Source organism: Silene latifolia, chromosome 11 (genome assembly GCF_048544455.1).
Source record: "Silene latifolia isolate original U9 population chromosome 11, ASM4854445v1, whole genome shotgun sequence".
In the NCBI taxonomy this organism is placed as follows: domain Eukaryota; kingdom Viridiplantae; phylum Streptophyta; class Magnoliopsida; order Caryophyllales; family Caryophyllaceae; genus Silene; species Silene latifolia.
This window is the reverse complement of record NC_133536.1, coordinates 106,353,443-106,376,998: the sequence shown is the minus strand read 5'-3', so window position 1 is coordinate 106,376,998 and position 23,556 is coordinate 106,353,443.

Below are 23,556 nucleotides of genomic sequence, written 5' to 3'. Positions count from 1 at the left end.
AATCCTCAGAAGAACCAACTTCGAAAGCCGATGAATTCTCATCTGTACTGTAATACTACGGTTCTCTATGTCTGTGGGTAGACCTGACAAATCGGGTCAATCGGGTCGGGTACGGGTCGGGTCAGTATGGGTCGGGTCATTTCGGGTCTGACACATATTTTGGGTCGGGTTGGGTCAGGTTGGGTCACTTTCGGGTTTCGGGTCAATTTCGGATAACCTGTTGTCGGGTCATTTCGAGTCGGGTCATTTTCAGGTATGGGTCATTTTGGGTCGGGTTGCTTTTGAGTTAATGGCAAAGCACTTAAGTTAGTACTATTTTGTTTAAGAAATACTATTTTGCAAATTTAACTATTTATTAGGGACCGTTGTAACCAATGAAACTTTATTTTGATATATATAATATTAATATGACTTAGTACTAGTCGTTTCAGGTCACTTCAAGTCATTTGGGATCGGGTTAATTATGAGTCGGGTCTTTCGGGTTGGGTCACCTCGGGTCGGGTCAATATTGGGTCAGACAGTGTTCGGGTCGGGTCTGGGTCGGGTCGGGTCAATTCGGGTTTCGAGTCATATTCGGGTCATTTTTGGGTCTCGGGTCAGCCTTTTCGGGTCGGGTCATTCGGGTCTGACCCATTTTGCCAGGTTTATCTGTGGGTACTCTATCGAGTGGGACTTACTCTGTCGAGTAAATATCTTTTTACGCAAAACAGTAGCTGACCTGATGGGTACTCGATCTAGTAAGTGTGACACTCGATCGAGTAAGGGGCACTCGATCGAGTAAGTCACTTACTCGATCGAGTAAGTGTGTCTTACGGGTTGTTTAGCCAGGTTTTGTTAATAATGCGAGATTAATATAAAATATCTTCCGTCACTTTGCTTAATCACTTTTAACATTCTAAAAACCTTTCAAAGAAAAGAACAAGAGTTACGTAGTTCGCATACATCGCATTATTAGCAAATCCCAAGGCTAGGATCATCGAATTGTCTCGTTCTATACGCCGTTGTGATCGTTGTGTCGAGGATAAGCTTCTTGTTCAATTTTTATAACGTTTTGATAAGTTTGTTTAAACCCTAATTGTGTGGAATTGGGTGAATTGGGTGTATTATGATGATTAGGTGGTAATTATGTGATTATATATTATAGGAGGAGGATTCGTAGAGGAAAGGTTTTGATTAACTGCTGTGACGGTCTCGTGTGATTGCTATTTCCAGTTAGGGTTTCCCTACTCAGTATTGATTACATGGTTTTGTTGGTGATTAATTGTTGTTGTTGTTGTATATCATATTGGTACTGGATTTGGAATTGGTGGTTGTTGATAGTATAATGTGATTATCGTATAATTGTCTGTGGTTTGCGAGGTGCATCCTCGGCTGAGTGGAGTCACTTGCGGGAGTTGCTTCACGCCCTTGATTTGCCTTCTATGGAACCTGCCACAGAAGGGATGTGCACATTTAGGAACTTGAGATTATCGCTCGGATGAGATGAGCAGGGCTTAGGTGGAAACGGCTGCGGTCCCCCACTGGCAGTGTGGAATACTTGTTGCGATGAGTATTCTGGCATGACTACACACTTTAGTGTGTAGTCAGGTGTGTGGTGATGTGATGGATTTTGGTTGATTGGATTGGATTGTAGTGTTGTTTTATTGCAGCTTTTTGTTTTGGGTAATTAGTACTGACCCCGTTTAATTGTTTTGAAAACTGTGGTGATCCATTCGGGGATGGTGAGCAGTTATTGAGCACGTATGAGTTGATGCGCATGGGATAGCTGGGTTGAGTCATCACGAGCTGTTTAATAGTCTTCCGCTGTGTCTTGAACTAGTTTATTTTATTTGGTTTTACAGTTTGAGAAACAGTTTTGGGATTTGATCTTGTATCGCTTTAAACTTATTTATTAAAGTATGTTTCTTTATGGTCTATTTGATATTCATTGTCTCGGATAACCGAGATGGTATCACTTCCATGCTTTAAGTGGTCCTGGTAAGGCACTTGGGCTATGGGGGTGTTACATGTACCTTCAAGAATTATATGTTTAGGGGGAAACTTCATGAAATGGAAAGGACTTTGTTCCTTTAACCTTTATCGTAATGCATCCATTTGCTTCTAGCTTTCAATATAGCTCGGTTGATGATGCAATTCCCTTAATCTTTTATTTTCTGGTTCTTCTGACAACTTACGATCCCTCTGCACCCATGGACTTGCAATATTTGTACCTTTGTTAACGACCATAATTTTGGAACAAAATTAAAATTATAGAATCACCCACCAGTAATGCAACGTTGATTCAAACCCACCAATAATGCAACGTTGGTTTAATAAAAAATAACTGAACAGTCCGTGCATTGGTCAATCAAGAATAATGAGAAATATTAGCCATGGCTAAAAAAATCCCGTATGGTCAAACAATTAATTTTTTTTAATATATTGAGTCATATGGGCATATCTTACATGTATTTATTTTTTTAATATATTGAGTCGTATGGTCAAACAATTAATAAACGATCCACGTTGAAGTTAGAACGTCAGGATTGACAACGGTTGTATGTGAACCGTTGTTAATGAACAAATTTACAACGGTTGTATGTGAACCGTTGTTGATGAACCAATTGACAACGGTTGTAGGTGAACCATTGTTGATGAACCAATTGACAACGGTTGTAGGTGAACCGTTGTTGATGAGTATTATGTAGCAACAATCTTGATCTTGATTACTGACTTATCTATGGAGTTCAAAAAATGGAAGCAAATCAAACAAGCATAACTCAACACTTTCAAAATGATCATTTCATTAAATTTTAAACCAAATACATTACAACCTTTATCAGAAATCAAAAGATGTATAATAAGGTGGAACAACCCCGAGTAAGAGTAAAAAGCGCTTCTCAACCTGCCACCAATTACGCCACTCAGGTATACCGCTAACTTCCGGGTCATTGGCTTCATATTTTGCAATAACAAATTGAATATATGTAAGGACACGACTTGCATGTGGAGATTAGGTTGGAAGAGTACAACTCAACATATCCAAGTTGCGAGTAATAGGCTGACGAGGGTATGAATATGATGATGATGGTGAGGCTTGGTTGACAAGCCGGACTCCTTCATGCCTCTTAATCCTATAATTCCGTTGATGTTCAAGGGATGCTTTGATTAATGGGTGTTGATCGGCGGGAAACCCGGCGAGAACCTTCCTATCATATGCAATCGTTTGTGTAAGCCATTCTTCGTTGTTGATAAAATTAAGGTTCATTGTCATGTTGTTTCAAATTGGTGTAATGGGGATGAAATATTTTGATTTGATTAATGGATGTTAGTAAAGGATGCTTTAACATTTATAGTCACATTTATAATTTTTTTCAAAATCTTTGGTAATTAATTCCTAAACATTAATTACCTAATTAATATAATGTAAAAGTTGACTTGTTAACAAATATTTTAAACCTATGTAATAGAAATTAAAAGACGCGCGGTTTTAACAACATTAATTAGAATAATAATAATAATAATTAATCAACATAATTATCTTGTAATTCCCCTGCGATTGAGATAAATATTGGGAATTCAATATGTGGATTATTAGGAGGCACTTGTTCCGCCTCCCATGAACGAGGCACAATATCAATATAGTGCCGATATGTTCTTCATAGATTAATGTCACAATCGGTTGCAATCCATAAATATTGCGCTTGTAACACATCATCCGTATAATAATTTTTCTTCCCAGCATCATGATCCTCGTATCTTGCCTGAAGTTTTCTAGCTTGACGAAAAGATTCCAGCTCCTTTCCAAAACCTTCAAACTCGATCATTGCGTAACCAAGAAAACCATGAACGTTAGTCCAAGCTGGGTGGACCTTTTTAACGTTCGTATAACCACCTTGACAAAGCATATCTCTTATCCAAGTAAAACTTCTCGAAAAAGTCTTACCATTGTTGTAATACTACGGTTTTATGAGTCTCTGGGTACTCTATCAAGTGGGCGTTACTTTGTCGAGTAAGGGTGTTTTGATTTTAGAAAAAGTATTCTGCCTGTAGGGTACTCGATCGAGTAGCCTGGGTACTCGATCGAGTACGTTAGTTACTCGATCGAGTAAGTCGGTTAACGGGTATTATTTTGACGGGTTTTGTTAATAACGCGGATTAGTATATATATTATACCGTCATCTTTATTAAACACTTTTACAAACCTAATAAACTTAAAAAGAAGATTGAAACTACGTTGTTCGCTTCATCCGTGTTATTGACAAATTCCGGAGTTTGAGAGGTCGGATTTCATCGTTCTTTGTGTCCTTGTGATCCTTGCGTCAAGGGTAAGATCTACATACCAATTTTATAGCATTTAATTAACTTTGTTTAAACCCTAATTTGGGGGATTGGGGGTTTTTATGGTTTGTTGTGCTAGTAGTAATTATGTGATCATGTGATAGGAGGAGGATTCGTAGAGGAGAGGTTTTGATATAGCTGTTGAGATCGTCTGCTTGTGTTTGCATTCCAGGTAGGGTTTTCCCTACTCAGTATTAGTCACATAATGTGGTTTGTTGTTGATTGTGATTGTTGTTAAAGTATCATACTCGCATTTTGACGGTTGTCGGATTTGGTTGATGTTGATTGCTGTTGATTGTATCGGTCTGTGTTCTTCGGGGTGCGTCCCTGGCTGAGTGGAGTCACTTGCGGGAGTGGCTTCACGCCCATTATTCGCCTTCTGTGGAACCCGCCACAGAAGGGATGTGCACATTAATGGATTTGGGTTTATCCCTTGATGGAGATGAGCGGGGCTTAGGTGGGAACGGCTGCGGTCCCCCACTGGCGGCGAGGAGTAACCTGTTGCGATGGGTACTCTGGCAAGGCTACACACTTTAGTGTGTAGTCAGTATTGAGGAGTTTGTGATGGAGTTCGGGTTGATGTGACGATTGAACTGTGTTGATTTCTGTCTTATTGTGATTATATAATTGTGTGATTAGTACTGACCCCGCATTTGTTTTGTAAAACTGTGGTGATCCATTCGGGGATGGTGAGCAGTGGTTGAGTAGGTATGATTAGAGGCATATGGGCTAGCTGGGATGTGTCACCACGAGCTGATTAGAGTCTTCTGCTATCGTACTTGAGTAGTTTTAGACATTTGGTTTTGAGGACATGTATTATACTTTTATCAGTTTGGATTTGGATTATAATCACGTTAAACTTTATACTATTTAAGTTATGTTTCGTTATTGTCATTTGATTATCATTGCCTCGGGAAACCGAGATGGTGACATTTCTATATCTGGGTGGTCTTGGTAAAGCACTTGGAGTATGGGGGTGTCACAAAGTGGTATCAGAGCGACGATCCTGAAACCTATAACCAATGAATCTAATGAACATAGGGAGTTAATTAAAATGAACCCGAGGTAAAAGTTGTAGGAGCTAATGCAAAGGCTTGGGAGACGTCCTAAAGTCGCGTGTGTTGTCTTTTGGTTTGTATGTGTGCATAACGGCATGTGTTGTGAATTGTTGGATGTTGGCTGTGGAGAAATTGGAAGTATGGCTAAAAAGTTGAAGGGGGGGGGGGTGTTTTATATGTTGAATTGAATGAAAAAGCATGTTGGGTATTTATAATGTGGCATTTCAATAACATTAATAAAGTGTTTGTTGGTTGCATAAAGAGTTGCTAGAAATGCATGAGTATTTATTATATTATTGAAAGTATAGTAATGTATATAAGATGGGAGAGTGAGATAACATGCGGGTAGTGTATACGAGTCAGCATGACTCGATTGAGTGGGGGGCACTCGATCGAGTAGGTGAGGTGCTCGATCGAGTGGGTAGTTTGATGTTTTTATGGTCAGAACCGTGTTTTTGGGTACTCGATCGAGTACATAGGGGCACTCGATCGAGTAGGGGTAACTCGATCGAGCGGCATGTCAGCATGGTCGAGTATGTTTATGATCAGGAGGTCTGATTAGGTTCTGGAGTCGAGACACTCGATCGAGTATGTTGGGCACTCGATCGAGTAGCCTCAACTCGATCGAGTGGGTTTTAGTACTCGATCGAGTGGGGTCTGTGCAGGATATATACGTGTTTGAGTTAAAGTATGCGTGTTCATATCTACCTTTTTTTATATAGTTTCAAGATGCCGCCTAAGAGAAACGCCCAGTATGCTAGAGCTGAGAGCATGACCACCGATGACATAGTTAAGATGTTGGAGCACCAAGATGCTCTTACGGAAGCTTTAAAGAGAGTAGGGAAGCATAAGGAGGTTGACCATTCAAAGATTAGCATCCATATAGCGAGATTCAACCCGAAAGAGTATAAGGGGACAAGGGAGCCAATACTTCTAGATAATTGGCACAGAGAGATGGAGAATATCCTAGATTTGGTGCATTGTCCGGATGAGATGAGGGTAGAGCAAGCTGCGTTCTACTTGAGAGAAGCGGCAGGTGAGTGGTGGGACAAGGTAAATGTGAATGCTAGGGACATGTATGCAAAGCAGGGGCTGCCTGCTATACCTTGGGAAGAGTTCCGGAGGGCCATGAGGAGAGAGTTTGTACCTGAGTATGTGAGGAGTAAGCTGAGAGAGGAGTTCGATGAGTTTAAGATGACATCTGACATGACGGTGGCTGAGTACTACCGTAAGTTTAATGAGAAAGCTAGGTATGCTGAGGATATGGGATTGAGTGATGAGAACCTAACTCTGAGGTTTGAGAAGGGGTTGACCCCCAAGATAATGGAGAAGTTACCCGTGGGAATCCTTACAGATGTTAAGGAAGCTTATGAGAGGGCCGGGAGAGCTGAGAGACTAGTAGAGATGACCCGAGAGAGGGGTGCTGAGAATAGGAAGGCTGAGAGCGAGGGTGGTGGCCAATCCAATTACAAGAAGGGCAACCACACTCAGGCTAGAGCATACTCATCGGGTTCGGGGTTTAGTGCTGGGGCTTCCTTTGGGCGTGGCCGTGGTAGCGGCAGCTGGGGAATGACCTGTTTCGGCTGTGGCGGTGTAGGCCACAAGAGACATGAGTGTACCAGTGTGTTGCCGGGAGGTTCTCAGAGACCGGATCAGGGGAGCTATTCTCAGGGTCCGGCACAGAGTTATACGAGCAACAGACCAGCTGGGTCATGGAACAACCGGGGAGGTCAGAGCAACAACGGTGGAGGTAACCGCAATGGCGGTAATTCTTATCAGAAGCCAGCTACGAACACCAACAACAATCAAGGATCGGGTTCTAAGCCAACTACTTCAGCCAGTACTGTCCAGGGAGGTGGGCAGAAGACCAGTGGAAAGCTGTTTATGATGGAGAAGAAAACAGCTGAGGACGACGCACATGTTATCACTGGTACTTTTCTTGTTAATGGTGTTCATACCTTTGTTTTGTTTGATTCAGGGGCGTCACAGTCGTTTGTATCTTTGAGTCATGTTAAACAGTTGGGTCTGAGGGAATATGAGTCTGTAAGTGAGAAAGTTTTTATACCCTTGGGTGAGTCTGTATCATGTGGGAGGTTGTATAGGGAAGTATCTATGATAGTTGGGCAAGTTGATCTACGTGTAGACTTGCTAGAGTTTCCCTTAGACGGTTTCGAGATGATAGTCGGGATGGATTGGTTAGGAAAGTACAAAGCTAAGATAGACTGTCATCAAAAGAAAGTGTCTCTGAGAGGTCCTAAGGGCATTAGTGTGTCTTATCGTGGGTTTGTTGTCAAATCCAAAGTTAAGTTGATTGCAACTGTGACCTTGAAGTCCTATCTGAGGAAGGGGTGCCCGATGATCTTGTGCCATGTGAGAGATGACAGGATAGAGAGTCCGACATTTGATCAGATACCAGTTGTGGGGGAGTTTTCAGATGTCTTCCCAGAGGACATTCTGGGGTTGCCACCGAAGAGGGAGATAGATTTCAGTGTTGAGCTGAAACCGGGGACGGGGCCAATCTCTAAGGCACCGTACCGGATGGGTCCTAAGGAGTTGGAGGAGCTCAGGAAGCAGCTAGATGATATGATAGAGAGGGGATACATTAGACCTAGTGTATCACCGTGGGGAGCACCAATTCTTTTTGTGAAGAAGAAATATGGGAGCCTGAGGTTGTGCATAGATTACAGGGAGCTGAACCGAGTGACGGTGAAGAACAAGTATCCTTTGCCAAGGATAGATGACCTGTTTGATCAGTTGAGTGGTGCATCAGTCTTTTCCAAGATTGATTTGAGGTCGGGGTACCATCAGGTGAAGATTAGAAAGGAGGACATACCAAAGACAACTTTCACGTCGAGGTATGGCCATTATGAGTATGTGGTGATGCCTTTTGGGTTATCTAATGCGTCGGCTGTGTTTATGGATTTGATGAACAGAGTCTTGAGTCAGTTTTTGGACAAGTTTGTGGTGGTTTTCATTGATGACATCTTAGTCTATTCCAAGACTAAGGAGGAACATGAGGAGCATCTGAGGATTGTGTTGCAGACCTTGAGGGAGCATGAGTTATATGCAAAGTTGTCCAAGTGTGAGTTCTCGTTGGAGAAAGTTGCTTTTCTGGGGCATGTGATTTCTAAAGATGGGGTAGCTGTGGATCCGGCAAAGATTGAGGCAGTTACCAAGTGGGAAGCACCAAAGAATGTAGCTGAGATCAGAAGCTTCTTGGGTTTAGCTGGATATTACAGACGGTTCGTGAAATATTTCTCCAAGATTGCTAGACCTATGACAGCTTTGATGAGGAAATAAAACAGGTTTTGTTGGGATGAGAGTTGTGAGACGACGTTCCAAACATTAAAGGGGCGTTTGACCACAGCTCAAATCTTAGCATTGCCTGAAGGGAGTGAGAACTTTGAGGTTTATACAGATGCCTCAAAGAACGGGTTGGGATCTGTGTTGATGCAGGACGGTAAAGTGATTGCCTATGCTTCTAGGCAATTGAAGCCTTATGAGGAGAATTATCCTACACACGATCTGGAGTTGGGTGCAGTTGTGTTTGCTCTCAAGATTTGGAGACATTACCTTTATGGGGCGACCTTTAAGGTATTTTCAGATCACAAGAGTCTCAAGTACATCTTCACTCAAAAGGAGTTGAACATGAGACAGAGGAGGTGGATGGAGTTGATTGGCGATTATGACATGGATATTATCTACCATGAAGGGAAAGCCAATGTAGTTGCAGATGCTTTGAGCAGGAAGAGTGTACATTCTTTGTGCACAGCTATATCCTTGATGAGGTTGAGAGATGAGGTTGGGAAGTTTGGGATACATATGATGCAGAAAGGGGATGCCATGGGAGATTTGACAGTGCAACCTGATCTATATGATGACATTCAAGGTAAACAGGTGTTAGATCCTAAGATGGTGGAGTGGAGAGCTGGAGTAGAGAAAGGGACAGTGTCTAGATTCTCTATTCATACAGATGGTAGTTTGAGGTTTGATGGGAGGTGGTGTGTCCCTAATGATGAGGAGCTGAAAAAGACAATCATGACAGAGGCACATTGCACACCATATTCGGTACATCTAGGTGGGGACTAGCTGTACAAGGATTTAAAGAAAACTTTCTGGTGGCCTGGGATGAAGAAAGAAACAGCTGAGTTCGTGGCCCGTTGTTTGACATGTCAGAGAGTTAAAGGGGAGCAGCGACGACCACAAGGTAAGATTCAGTCTTTAGAGGTACCTGAGTGGAAGTGGGAATCCATTTCTATGGATTTTATCGTGGGTTTGCCAAAGAGCCAGCAGGGTAACAACATGATATGGGTTATAGTGGATCGACTGACTAAGTCAGCTCATTTTGTGCCAATGAAAGATACATGGACTAAGGCACAATTAGCTATGGATTATCGGAAGAATGTGCTAAGATTATATGGGGTGCCTAAAGACATCGTATCTGACAGAGATTCGAGGTTTATCTCACGGTTTTGGAAAGAATTGCAAGAGTCTTTGGGAATGACATTGAAGATGAGTACAGCATTTCATCCTGCAACAGATGGTCAGACAGAGAGAATAATCAAGACTCTTGAGGATATGTTACGAGATTGCGTGATGGATTTTGGTGGTAGCTGGGAACAGAGGTTAGATTTGATTGAGTTTTCCTACAACAACAGCTATCACACTAGTATTGGAATGGCGCCATTTGAGGCTTTATATGGGAGGAGATATAGGAGCCCGATTTGTTGGGACGACAGTGCTGAGGCAGTTGTTTTAGGACCAAAGTGTTGGAATATGTGTCATCCGACAATAATGCGATCACGACTGTTGATCATGATGATCACATGTTTAAGTCTCATTTTAAAGAATACAATTGGGAAGTAATTTTTACTGTCAACTGATCAACATATATCGGTAATGATTGGCTGACTAGAGTTTGACATTACTGTCGTGCGACGGTGGTGATCAGTTGATCCCCTAGGTCATACCTATAGGGCAGCACTCTTAATTGATCATTTAATTAATCGTATAATGTTACGAGTTAATTAAATTACTTGAAAATTGACGGACGATTTTGGAAGTAAAATTTACGTATCACATTGAAATGCGATTAAATGAGATACGGTCTGAGTAATTGAATCGTATCATTACTCGGATGAAATAATTGTTTAAGGTAAAAATTGAATTGAATGAATTATTATAAATACAAATTGTTGTGATTTATAAATTAGTAAATTATTTTGGTACAAGTAATTATGAATTACTAAGTCGATTTTTGTATATGACGTATTTTTATTAATACGTTGATTTTTAATATGTTAAAAATACATAACAAATTTATGTGACATATGACATGTGACATAAGACAAATTGACAAAAATAAAATGGATCCCATATTATCCAATGTGCCAAAAATTGGAGGTGGTTTAAGCAAATATTATGTTTGTTTAAATTAGTGGTAAACATAATGATTGTTTGCTTTAGTAGCCATGCAACCCTATTATCCATTGTGAAGACAAATAATTGCATGCATTGGCTCTCTCCACCCCCTTAGCCCACCCGGTTTTGAGAAGAGGAAAACCACTTGGTTTTTCCTCTTAATTTTACCTAATATACAATAATGTAATTGTATTATTCATTCATACATTCACTCATCTAAAGTAAGAATTCTAGAGAGATAATAGCTTCCTTCTTCCTCTCCCATAAACCGAAAATATTAAGTGTTATATAATATTTTTGGGTCATTTTCTACAAGATTAATATTGTACTAGTTCTTATAATATTAATTTTAATTAAGAGTAAGCCTTGGGTATTAAGCTTTGGGAGAGATCCTACACTTGGATCTTAGTTCTTCCATTAAAGGAAAGCACAAGAACAAGAGAGAAAGGTGATCTCTCTTATGCCCATAAACCGAAAATACAATGTAAGAATAATGTTTCTTCCTTATTTTGTTTTAATGTTTGCATGCATAAGATCCATCTTTAATTTTATGACAAATTAAATTAAAACATATATGAATATGTAAGTATATAGATCTACTTTTCCTTCAATCGGTATCAGAGCGCCATGGTTGTTTGCATGCAAATCGGTTAAAAGTTTTTCCGAGTTATAAAGATTAACATATAAAACTTGTAAAATTTGTGTTATTATGATATATCACGAAATTAATTCATGCATGTTAAAATTTCTGGTCCTAAAATGTTTTAGGATATTTTGGTTAAATTTACGGATTTTTATTGTTCATATTATACTATAATGGCATTTAAATGTGATTTTATGAGTAAAAATGTCATTTTCGGTCTAAAATTAGCTATACTTCGAATTTTTCAGTGATTTTTGGATATGTTGTCACATATATTATTTTGAGATAACCTGTAAATTTTCATAATTTTTGGACTTGTTATGCTCAAAAAATGGATTTTTCATTATTAAATTCGGATTTAGGTGAAAAATAGGTTAATATGAGATAAATTTCGAATCTGGTCATAGAAATTTAGTATGTTGTCACATGAAATTTTACAAGATGTGTGTAAAATAATGGGCTATAGGGAAGTATTTTTGCATGATTTATGGATTTTTGAAGAAAAATAGCATAAATAGTGACATTATTAGTGAAAAATTAATAAAACATAATCTATGACTAAGGAAAAACGTCTAATGTTGAATTTTATTATCTTTTTCAGATATAAAATTGAAAAGTTAATGAATATAATTTTTCCCATGTTTTTATGATTATTTTATTAAAAACCGATAAACCGCAACATTGTTTTTCCGGAAAAATTTCAAAATTTTTAACCTAAGTTTTTGAACATTATGAGTGTCATGGTATTTTTCCAGAATGTTCATGACTTTAAATTTCAAATTTTGAATTTATTTGAAATTTTGTGATTTATTTGAAGTTTATAGCTTATTTTTGTAATTTTTAGTCCATTAATGAACAATTTATAAATATGAGTTAATTATGGTCAAATTATTAGTGAAGACTAAATTTTGAGTTCTAAGAGGTTAGGGTAGTTAACTTATGTATAAATATGAATTTATGTAATTTTTGTGATTGTAAAATGTTGAAATCACGCAAATCCGTAAAAACCGAGTAATATACGATATTGGCTAATTAAAGGCGATTTAGCATAAAATTGAGCATGTTCATACATATTATAATGCTGCATTTTCTTTATGATTGTCATAATTTTAATTTATGTAATTTTTGAATTATGTAATTTTACTTAGTATGGCCTTAGATTTTAATTGGTATTTCCCGAAATGTATGGGAATATCGATTCGGTTGTAATTTTATTGTGATCTCGTATCACCGTTTTGTAATTTAATAGATTTATTTTATTTTAGTTACAAATGTATAATAGGAAATTATGTAATTTATTATGTAATTTTATTCATTCCGGAGTTCCCAAAGACGGATTTCTTCAAGAATGGCGATACATAAAGACGGTGTTACCTCGAGATGCGTGCCACAACCGAAGTTCAAGGGACCAATGGAGTTGGTTTCCGAATATGTAATAGTTAAATAGTTTTTCTATTCTAGGAAAGGCCATACTAGGATTTATTTATTTTATGCTTGCATTTTATTTTATGTCGCATGCATCGCTAAATCGCCATACTAAAACATGCATCCTTTTTTTATCGAGTTTATCGACCGTGTCAATTAAAATTATCGTAGTTCACCGCTTTAGTTCACTTAAAACGTGATAGATAATAAATTGACATGACCTCTCGCTAAAACAATTAATTGAGACATAACCTTACCAAATAGTAGAAACCATGAAAACCTATTTCGTGAGGGAGTGCACTCGGCTACCCCGGGGTACAAACCTTGTTACGTAGGGGAAGTGGGTGATAAATGTCTAATCCACCGAATTCATGTTGATAAGGGTTTCATCGGCTACCCCGTGCCTAAGTTAATGTGGGTTTGGATAATGGACACATTTATTCGAAATTTGGATTGAACTCAACAAAAGTTATTGATAAGGGTTTCATCGGCTACCTCGTGCCCTTGTTGATGTGTTTTGGGCTATAGATAAACATTAGAGTAATTTTATCGACCAAGAGTTCTAAAAGTAGAATCGATTAAAAGGTTAATCCACCGAGTTATATTGATAAAGGTTTCATCGGCTACCCCGTGCCTAAGTTGATATGAATTTGGGTCTTGGAATCATTTATCTAGTTGGGTAGAGGTCACTAGACAAATGCATAAAACATGTTTAAATCATACATTTTTACGAGTATTATTATTAAAACGACATTTGTTTTACTCCTCCTTTTGTTTTGTAGACCACTTCTTTTTCTCATAACAAATGGCAACACCAACTCCAAACGCCACACCTCTCGCTAGTTCATCATGGCTCCGAGCCTTTATGGATCGATGTAAACTTGAAAAGAATAGGTCAAATTTCTCCGATTGGGATGCCCAACTCAAATTAGCCGCCCAAGGTGACGACAAGCTTCGTTACCTTACCGAGGCCTCTCCACCCGAACCTACTACTAGGTCGACCGCCGCAACTAGGGAAGCATATGAGGCTTACCAAAAGGAGTCTGCCGCAATGAAAAATGTCTTGATATTTGCGATGGAGGCGGACCTCCAAAGGAGAGCCTTTAAAATGGGCAATGCTAATGAGATTTACTCCAAGCTTGTGACAATGTTTTCACAAACTCCGCGGATCGTCCAATATGAGGCGGCCGCGGCATTCTTTGATCTCGACTTCAAAGAGGGCCAAAAGGTTAGCTCTCATGTGCTCAAACTCATGGAGCTTGTCGAGACCTTGAAGATTCAAAAGGTTGAAATCCCCAAAGAACTCATCGTAGATAGGATTCTACACTCCTTGTCCAAAGTCAAAGCATATGTTCAATTCCGGGTGAATTTTAACATGCAAGACAAGGATGTGTCTCTTGAAGAATTGCACAAGTTACTTGTGCAAGCCGAAAGGGACATGGGGTTAAATGTGAACCCACCCAAGGATGTGCTTAACATTAACACTAAGAGTAAGGGGAAATTCAAGAAGAATGGGAGGAAGGGTAAGAAGCAAACTCCCACATTCACCAAAGCTAAGACTTGTGAAGCTAGCACTTCAAAAATCAAGAAGGGTCCTCTTGATAAATGCCATTATTGTAATGGTATGGGACATTGGAAAAGAAATTGTTCCAATTACCTTGGTGATATTAAGGCTGGAAAGATTACTCCAGTAGGTAAATGACTATCCTTCTTTTATGTTTCTAATTCAACTATGGTATTATGATGCAAAGTTGTGATAATGTATATCCCTTTTTATTGTAAATAGGGCCTCCACCACGCAAAGACAAGGGAAAGGAAAAGCAAGCATAAGAAACCATCAAGAAGCTAGGGATAGCTTTTATGGAGCTTTGCTTTTCATTGTCTTATTTTAAATTATGTTTTGGATTTTAGAACCTTAAGTTTCCGTGTTCGACATGGAAAGGTATTTTGGATAATGGGTTGTATTTTGGATAATGGTGACTTGGTTTGCAACCCAAGTCACCCGTTTTATCATTTATCCTTTTTGTCTAAAATTCATCTTTAAATGCTTGCTCTTAGAAACATAAGATTATTCACTTAAAGTGATCTAATAGACAACTATAATGACGGGATTCATTATATGTCCACATGCTTAAGGCTTGTGTATGATCATTTATAAAGTGGTGTTGAGTCTATGAACTCTCTTAAAGGAATGTCAATCATCAAGGACACATACGAAATCAATGACTATTAGTCTATCTATGAGATAGTTCTCCTATAACTTCAACATCATTATTTATGTCTCATATGCTATCTTTGAATCTATAGTGTATTTATTCTAAAGATAGAGTGGGAGAAAAATGAGGACACAAAAACACACAAGGCAAGATAAAATTGTGTGCTTGTGTAAATGAAGATCTACGCAAGAGATAATGATTTGAATGAAGGTATATCTATTTACATAGTATACCGAATAGATGAGATCTATGGTCTCAAGTTAGTTCTATATGACTAAAGAGAACAAGTGAAGTAATCATAAGAGTATATTCTCAAGATAACTACACGAGGAGACCAAAAGAAAGTTTTGGAAGAAAAATGACTAATGTAAAAGTCTTAACAAGTTTTTGACTAAGTTCTATATGATAAATTTTGACCAATAGTTTCAATCTTGAGATTTACTTAAGAGTGTAAATGAATCATAGTAACATACTAGTTATGATCAAGTTGCAAAGATTGATATACCGATATCTTCAATGGCCAAGTTTTAACCACGCAAATGTAATTGCTTAACCTTATTATGAAATGGTTAAACCTCCTTCCGAAAGGGTATTTCGAAGGACGTGTTCTAGATATTATTTATATTTGAATAATGACATTGCTATACATCATTATGACATGAGTGTGTTAGAGATTTAAAATCTCTTTCCGTAAGGTTAAGATGAGACCTCTTCGAAATAGGTATTTTGAAGGGATATGATGGGAACATATATGGTTTTATCTTAATAACTTGGCAATGCAATTTATATTTCAATTCTTGAAAAGTTTCGATTGAGAAGTCAATTTTGAAATATGTAGAATTGAGTGGGAGTTAGGAAATTGTCATGTGAAGACATGGAATTTAGTGGGAGCTATCATCCTATGAATGGTTACAACTCATCACTCATTGAAGAATGACGAGCTAACACCTTCCTTCATAGAGGAAGTTTTGAGTTTTCAATTCTGGATGAATTTGGACTATGATGAATCCAATTACGACAAGAAATATTGGATTAGTATTAAGAAATACACATCATATCAACATACACATAGGTTATTCATATAGATGAAAATGGAATTACCATTGGCAGTCATGGTCGTTCATTGAACCTATGAATGGTTGATCTCATGATTATTAGTAACTAATGTTTCCGCCATTAGAATAATCATGCAAATGTCTAATAGTGAATCATATGCATAAGAGCATGATGATTCATTGGTAAGCCATAATAGAAACGTCATGAATTCTCAAGTAGAATCCGATGAGCGATTTCGGTGTTTGTCAGAATGCTTTTATATGTGTCAAGAAGTTGCGCATATTAATGAAAATTCGAGCACATGTAAGGATTTATGAGAATCCTAAAATCTTTCAAGCCTAGAAAGAGAAATAAGAAGTTTTGGAAAGATACTTAGTTGAATAAGAAGTTACTCAAAACTAATCTTTCCTAACTATGCTAGGACTGGTGAGAAGTGCTAGACCAATCGTCTTGACAAATTGTTGTAAGACTCTGTAAAACATATACCTAGTGCATTGTGTGTGGATGGAGTACTTGATCAGTACAAGTTATATCATTCATCACAAATTTGTTCGTTATGAGATAATCGATAAGGAAGTTCTTTCAAGTTAAAGAACCAAAACCAAGGTCGGGAACCTTGATGTGTACTTGGTAAGATTCATGCTATGAGAGAGAACATGAATGTAAAGGAAATTGCAAGTGTAAGAAGGTTGAACACATGGACACATGGCATGTTAAACTTCTATTGCAATCAATAAGTGTTTACACTTACGATATACATCACAAGGTTGTAATATGATATTGACTACCCGAGTGTGATGTCGACATTTGTCGTTTGAGTTATTATTAACTCACCTTGTACATTGTTGTATCCAAATGGGTTGTGGAGACAATTGAACCCCGTTAAAGTGAACACGGATTAACATTGTATTTGCCCATAGTTACTTGTATGAGGTGACATCTCGAAGTGACTAGAGTGTGATGCGATTGATGGCAAGTTCAAGTGCCATAGAGTCATGTGAGATGACTAGTCGATCACATAGGCAGACTGTTAGGAACATTTTGTCGGGCCTAATGACCGCTTATAGAGTTCTGGCAAATTTATATAGCCTGGTCGTGGCGAGAGCTACTATAGTATTCAAATGAGTCGATTCTTTTGACTAAAGACTGTTCACCTAAGATGGCACAGTTTCAGATTAACTTTGATTTGTGTTACTACGACCTTCGTAAATGGGGTCAAATGGGCATATTTTGGGTTATGATGGCTGTGGCTAGTCGAAGGGAATGAGTGCGATAGGAATTGTCCATCCCCTTGTCAGGGTTAAAACAATATCTCAGGCCCACTCGAGGAGTAATGAACTAGAAATGCGTGGCCACGCTCGGAAGGTATCCAGAGTGGATAAATCCGGTCAAACAGCTTATTCTCGGATCGAGGAAACCACTCTCGATATGATCACTTGCAAGTACGACCTGAAAGACACCTTGCATTGAGTGGGAGATAGTAATAGGACAAGAGAATTGGTAACGCACACTTGTCGAGGACAAGTGGGAGATTGTTGGAATATGTGTCCTCCGACAATAATGCGATCACGACTGTTGATCATGATGATCACATGTTTAAGTCTCATTTTAAAGAATACAATTGGGAAGTAATTTTTACTGTCAACTGATCAACATGTATCGGTAATGATTGGCTGACTAGAGTTTGACATTACTGTCGTGCGACGGTGGTGATCAGTTGATCCCCTAGGTCATACCTATATGGCAGCACTCTTAATTGATCATTTAATTAATCGTATAATGTTACGAGTTAATTAAATTACTTGAAAATTGACGGACGATTTTGGAAGTAAAATTTACGTATCACATTGAAATGCGATTAAATGAGATACGGTCTGAGTAATTGAATCGTATCATTACTCGGACTAAATAATTGTTTAAGGTAACAATTGAATTGAATGAATTATTATAAATACAAATTGTTGTGATTTATAAATTGGTAAATTATTTTGGTACAAGTAATTATGAATTACTAAGTCGATTTTTGTATATGACATATTTTTATTAATACGTTGATTTTTAATATGTTAAAAATACATAACAAATTTATGTGACATATGACATGTGACATAAGATAAATTGACAAAAATAAAATGGATCCCATATTATCCAATGTGCCAAAAATTGGAGGTGGTTTAAGCAAATATTATGTTTGTTTAAATTAGTGGTAAACATAATGATTGTTTGCTTTAGTAGCCATGCAACCCTATTATGCATTGTGAAGACAAATAATTGCATGCATTGGCTCTCTCCACCCCCTTAGCCCACCCGGTTTTGAGAAGAGGAAAACCACTTGGTTTTTCCTCTTAATTTTACCTAATATACAATAATGTAATTGTATTATTCATTCATACATTCACTCATCTAAAGTAAGAATTCTAGAGAGATAATAGCTTTCTTCTTCCTCTCCCATAAACCGAAAATATTAAGTGTTATATAATATTTTTGGGTCATTTTCTACAAGATTAATATTGTACTAGTTCTTATAATATTAATTTTAATTAAGAGTAAGCCTTGGGTATTAAGCTTTGGGAGAGATCCTACACTTGGATCTTAGTTCTTCCATTAAAGGAAAGCACAAGAACAAGAGAGAAAGGTGATCTCTCTTGTGCCCATAAACCGAAAATACAATGTAAGAATAATATTTCTTCCTTATTTTGTTTTAATGTTTGCATGCATAAGATCCATCTTTAATTTTATGACAAATTAAATTAAAACATATATGAATATGTAAGTATATAGATCTACTTTTCCTTCACAGAGATGGTACATGAGATGGTTGAACAGATTAAGATGATCAGGGAAAGGATGAGAGCGGCTCAGGATAGGCAAAAGAGTTATGCAGATCTACATCGCCAGGATATAGAGTTTCAGGTTTGGGACAAGGTTCTTCTGAAAGTGTCTCCTATGTGTGGGGTTAGGAGATTTGGGAAGAAAGGCAAGCTGAGTCAGAAGTTCATTGGACCATATGAGATCTTGGACCGGGTTGGAGAGGTTGCTTACCGTTTGACCTTACCGTCTGCTTTGGAGAGAGTGCACAATGTGTTTCATGTATCCTAGCTGCGGAAGTATGTGAGTGATCCATCACATGTGTTAGAGGTAGAGAACAAAGAGCTAGATGAGTCCTTGTCTTACCTTGAGGTGCCTAAGCAGATTCTTGACCGGAAGGTTAGGAAGACTAGAAATGGTGAGACAGTCTTGCTTAAGATTCTTTGGTCTAATCATGAGGTTGAGCAGGCTACATGAGAGGCAAAGGAGTCCATGAGAGAGCGCTATCCGTTCCTTTTTTATCAGGTATGTATGGTTACGGGGACGTAACCTTGTTTCTTTTAGGGGGGTAGGAGATGATCGCGAAGAGTTTTTGCATCTTTTTATGTTGTTTTTGGTATAGTTGGTAGTGGGTTGAGTCGGGTTGAGTTTGGTTGGTAGTATGTGTCGGAGTTTTGTGTCGAGTTTTGTGTTGTTTGTTGTGTCAGGAGTGTGGTAGTATGTTTTATTTTGTTGTGGTTTGAACTTCGGGGACGAAGTTCTTTTTAAGGAGGGAAGACTGTAATACTACGGTTTTATGAGTCTCTGGGTACTCTATCGAGTTGGCGTTACTCTGTCGAGTAAGGGTGTTTTGATTTTAGAAAAAGTATTCTGCCTGTAAGGTACTCGATTGAGTAGCCTGGGTACTCGATCGAGTAAGTGGCACTCGATCGAGTACGTTAGTTACTCGATCGAGTAGGTCGGTTAACGGGTATTATTTTGACGGATTTTGTTAATAACGCGGATTAGTATATATATTATACCGTCATCTTTATTAAACACTTTTACAAACCTAATAAACTTAAAAAGGAGATTGAAACTACGTTGTTCGCTTGATCCGTGTTATTGACAAATTCCGGAGTTTGAGAGGTCGGATTTCATCGTTTTTTGTGTCCTTGTGATCCTAGCGTCAAGGGTAAGATCTACATACCAATTTTATAGCATTTAATTAACTTTGTTTAAACCCTAATTTGGGGGATTGGGGGTTTTTATGGTTAGTTGTGCTAGTAGTAATTATGTGATCATGTGATATGAGGAGGATTCGTAGAGGAGAGGTTTTGATACAGCTGTTGAGATCGTCTGCCTGTGTTTGCATTCCAGGTAGAGTTTTCCCTACTCAGTATTAGTCATATAATGTGGTTTGTTGTTGATTGTGATTGTTGTTAAAGTATCATACTCGCATTTTGACGGTTGTTGGATTTGGTTGATGTTGATTGTTGTTGATTGTATCGGTCTGTGTTCTTTGGGGTGCGTCCCTGGCTGAGTGGAGTCACTTGCGGGAGTGGCTTCACGCCCATTATTCGCCTTCTGTGGAACCTGCCACAGAAGGGATGTGCACATTAATGGATTTGGGTTTATCGCTCGATGGAGATGAGCGGGGCTTAGGTGGGAACGGTTGCGGTCCCCCACTGACGGCGAGGATTAACCTGTTGCGATGGGTACTCTAGCAAGGCTACACATTTTAGTGTGTAGTCAGTATTGAGGAGTTGGTGATGGAGTTCGGGTTCATGTGACGATTGAACTGTGTTGATTTTTGTCTTATTGTGATTATATAATTGTGTGATTAGTATTGACCCCGCCTTTGTTTTGTAAAACTGTGGTGATCCATTCGGGGATGGTGAGCATGATAATGGTTACAAGAAACCCTTAGCTATAACATAACAACGGGTACCAAAAACTGTTGCTGGTGTTAATTTAGTAACGGTTTTCGAAACGCCGTTTTCTTAAACTGGTAACGGTTCTCTAACAATCGTTGATAAGGGTGATTCTATAACGATTTTTTGGAAACTTTTAAACGCTTTTGATAATGGTTTGTTAAACAACCGTTGTCACATTATAATAAGAACGGTTTTCAACGGAAACCGTTATTCTTATTAGCGCGGTCTAGGTTTCCGCCAATATTTTGAAAATGGTAATCTAAGTGTTGTTATTAAATTCATTAAACCGTTATAATAAGCTCGTTATTGATGGTCAGATTTGGCATAGTGAACAACCGAGCCTTTAGAACCCTAGAAGCACCCCTTTCCCTTCCTATAAATACCGTCTTCCATACACGGTATAGGGACCTTTTTTCGACCTAGTTTTCGAGCCATAAACACAAAAGCCTAACGTGAAAAAGCAACTCGAGCATCCTCTTATAACCAGAAACAAAGCACATAGTTCATACAAAGTATTAGACAAACATTAGAGCATCAATTTGCTCTCTTATTTGTGTTTTCTCGCGTTTTGGTCAAACACATTCACGTCTAATTCTTGTCATTTTACAATCGTTTTTAGTCTGTTTTTTTGTTAAAAATCAAATCTTTGGAGTAGGATTCCAGAACATCTTTCGGATTTAAATTTGAGTAAGAAACGAAGTAACAATCTTCATTTGAAAATTGCTGCATGAAGTGCCCTTTTACGCGAAAAATTGTTTTTGTTTTTGAAAGTGATTTTGTTAAATTTTTTTGATATTTGTTTTACAATCGTCGACGAGGCGCCTTATAATCAACACTTGGATACGGGATCCCGAGTGGTGTCCAAGTCTACATGTAAGTTGAGGATGCAAAAAATCCCGACTCAATCTCTCCCTTTTGCTCGTGTTTAGTACACGGCCTTAAGGCCTTTTTGTTTGTTTTTTTATCGTCTTTTAATTATCGTCTCATTTTAGTTAATATGTTTCGTAATTATTATGCTAATGATGGTTTAATTGCTATTTAGAATAATAGTATGTTAATTATATGTTTGTTTTTCAATTTATGACGATAACATGTTTAATTAGAATATTTGCATGTTTAATTTATAAAATCAATTAATGTGTTTGTTACTAGTTATAAATTAATTAAAATGAAATTTTAATTAGTTTAATTATATTCACATGTTTAATGACTTATTTTAATTTTAATTATGAAATAGATAAGATTAAATCACATGTTCATTTTGTTTTAGTTGATTTATGATGCATGTATACTTATTTGTATCGTTATCATTGTTAAATATCGTTTGGCCTAATTAACAAGTAGAAAGCATGTTAATTGAATTAGACATTCAATAGGTCATACAAAACCCGACATAGGATCTTAAATGAATTTCTTTAAAGAATTTAATGAATTCATCTCTTCTTATGACAATTTCTCGCTAGCTGAATTGTGCATGCTTAGCATCCGATTCATGACACTCGATGACTAGAATAACCAATATTGACCTCCCCTTGGCCGTGTGATGCCTCGGCCTTCGTGCCACTTTTTGGTTCAGTTTGTTTTATTTTGTTTAATTATTGCGGTCTTATTTCAATCGTTATTGTAATTTAATCGTTGTAATTATTGCAATTCGTTTTAAGCAATGTAATTTGTACTTTAAATATAGGTCAAGTTAGTCCTTTATTTTGAGTAAAAACTATTTTACAAAACCTTTGCTTTAGTTAGTTAAGTTGAAGTATTTAACTAATTAAATCGAAGCGAGTGCGCAAAACGATGATGAGGCCAAGGCGAAGTCCATGCGAGCCTTGGCCTTACCATTGGCACGAATTTCGAGGCTTAAGTAGGCTAGTTTGTGTCGTGCGTCAAGTGTCATGTTTAGCAATTGTATCTATATCGAGTTGTATCTTTAATTCATTTATTTGCACATCGAGTCGACGAGAATCGTCTGGGTTGTAATAGGTAGTCCCCCAATTGCTTCCTTTCCCCCAAGCCATGTTTGCGAATGCTTGTTAGCATAGCTCAAATCAACCTCACATGCTAAATCACTTGGACAAAGTAGATTAGAGACACTAAACGATTAGAAACCAAGCTCACATATAAGAATCAAAATGGTGTTTTGCACTCTCATATAACGATTATAGTCTTATCCGATTAGCCATCATAGTCCCAAGTAGAGGCCGTTATGGCAACGGGCGGGTGAGTGTTTTATTAACAAACTTCCCATCATGTACTTTCAACAACGAACTCAAATCTCATTTTCAAAATTGGTTCCCAAATTTCCTTAAATTTGGTGGCGACTCCAAGACGATTTTCAACCCCGTGGATAACTCCTCCATTTTCCCACATTCACACTAATGGGCAGCTGACTGTCGAAGTAAATGAAGAGGAAATGCTTAGTTCGGAGACAAGCTAAGACACGAGTTTAACATCAGCTCGGGAGTTAATTAACGATGTTATTTAATTGTTAGGAATAGTAAATTTTTGAATAAAATAGGTATAATAAATTTTATGCCTATTAAGTTATTTCCTAATTAGTTTATTACCAACTTATTTCCTACTTTCACCATGGTCGTAATAAGGCAATTGCGAGTTATTTGAGTCAGTTTTTAAGTAAATTTTGGGTGTGTGTTTAGCGGCCTTAGGTCGGCTTTTGTAGTCTATAAATAAGGACT